General features: G+C 40.4%; 1 pseudogene; it reads right to left on the bottom strand.

Moving 5' to 3' along the window:
• Nucleotides 1–1,232: 1,232 nt before the first annotated feature.
• LOC116082085 overlaps nt 1,233–1,945 on the bottom strand; it is a 2,912-nt pseudogene continuing 2,199 nt past the window's right edge.

Here is a 1,945-nt window from a genome sequence, read left to right as displayed (position 1 = left end):
AGCCTTTGGGGAAGGCGATATGATATAAATGTCTCTTTTTGAGTTGAACACACTGCAGATTATTATTCTCTGTATGTTGGCCCCTGTTAATTTCTGCTTTAATGACTATCTGCTGAAAAGGAACTTCTCTGATGAAGGTTGAGAGATACATTGGTCTATTTGTATAAAGGGAATAGCTTAGGGGGAAGTTTATTACCAAGACCATTTAGCAGAATAATAGTGATAGGTTCCTCCCTAGCGCCCTTGACTTATCCAGATATATGGGTATTTTCCTTTTTTCACCACAATTTGTGGTACCAAACATAAGATTCATTGTGTAGACCTTGCCTTGAGTCAATCAGAGAGTGATTGATTATTCCCACAACAGCAGTGTCACTATTTCACCAATACATCTATCTTGCCAGGCTTGTTACTATTGTAAACACAAGTGTTCACAGCTGGTCAAGACTACCAGTCAATTTGCCTCCAGCACCATGAATAGAAAATTTCCAGCACTATATGAAACTTAGGCACAACGTAGTAATTCTCCAAAAACAAAACTCCAAATATCATCAGAGTTTTTACCCATCTTCTCTTTCTGTAGACTCTATAAAACACAGACTCGTTTGCTTTCTGGTATTTTAGATTTGTATATTCTGAATATTTTATGTAAGTAGAGTCATAAAGTCTGTGAACACATGAGAGAGAGGTGAAAGAGAATTCGTGTCCTAAGAAGTTTCTGCTGATTTGAACTGTGTGTTCTAAAGCTGACTCTATATGACATTTTGCCTAAGTTTTATTTATACTGTGGCTGGAGAAACTGTTTAGTGGCCAAGAGAATTTGCTGCTTTTCTAGAGAATCTGAGTTCAGTTCCTAGCAGAGCTCACACTTCCTATAACTCTAGCTCCAATGTTCTTCTATCTTCCATAGGTACCTGCACACATCTGTTCTCTCTCTCTCCATTTTTCCTTCACATAAATAAAAAACCCAAAATCTTAAAAATGTGAATGTGTAATCAACTATAGCCTTGTTATATGTAAAACTGAACGTGTAACTTACTTTGGTGACAAATAGCTGAGTTTTAGCCAGACACATATGGCCAGTTTCTATCTGTAAGTAGACACATATGGCCAGTTTCTAGCTGTAAGTAGACAGGGTGCCTGTGCTCCTTATTTCCATTTCTGCACCTCCATTTTGCTTTCCTGGCTATGGATATAATATGCTCATGTGACCAAGTGTGCATTCTGAATTCTCTTTGGTTGAGACTACGGCCCAACGCCAGAGTTACTAATAAAAACATTTATATAAAATACTTAAATTATGTATGTGTGCATGTGTGTGCATGTGTGTGTATGTGCTTATGTGTGTGTTTGCATGTGCACATGTGGCATGCCATGTTTAGAGGTCACAGGAGGATGTCCCACTCTTTCACATTCTGCCTTATCCCCTCCAGACAAAGTTTGGACCTTGAGCTTGGTGTGTTTTGGCTAGATTGACTGGCAAGTAAGCCTCAGGAATTCTCCTGTGTCTAAGCTCTCTTAGCACAGAGGTTGCAGGCACAGGTGGCAGTGCTCAGCTATTTTGTGGGTGCTGGGGACCTGAATTCAGATCCTCTGACTTGCTTAATAGGTACTTCTCTATACCAAACCACCTCTCCAGAGCCTGCAATACTGTTTTTTTTCCTCTAGGGGTGGTAATATGTGTATTAAATTTCATATATATGCACAGGGGGAGGCCATCCTTGCAGTATGATCTAAGAGACAATGTCAATGGGTTTCCATTTTGGACAGCAGAGGCTGGCTGCTGCTTTGTCATAGATTTCCTCATTTTTGCTGGTGGGGGCTTGGTGGAACTGTGGGAGACATAAAGGGGACTGAAAGTCCCTTGGGGACAGCATTTTCTTTCAGGGGAGCAGCTCTCTTGGCAGGCTGCTCTGATAACTGCTGCTTTCCTTTCTGTATTTTT

Source organism: Mastomys coucha, unplaced genomic scaffold, assembly GCF_008632895.1.
Source record: "Mastomys coucha isolate ucsf_1 unplaced genomic scaffold, UCSF_Mcou_1 pScaffold7, whole genome shotgun sequence".
NCBI classification, from domain to species: domain Eukaryota; kingdom Metazoa; phylum Chordata; class Mammalia; order Rodentia; family Muridae; genus Mastomys; species Mastomys coucha.
The sequence above is the reverse complement of the archived record's forward strand: the minus strand, read 5'-3'. Positions and strand labels throughout refer to the sequence as shown.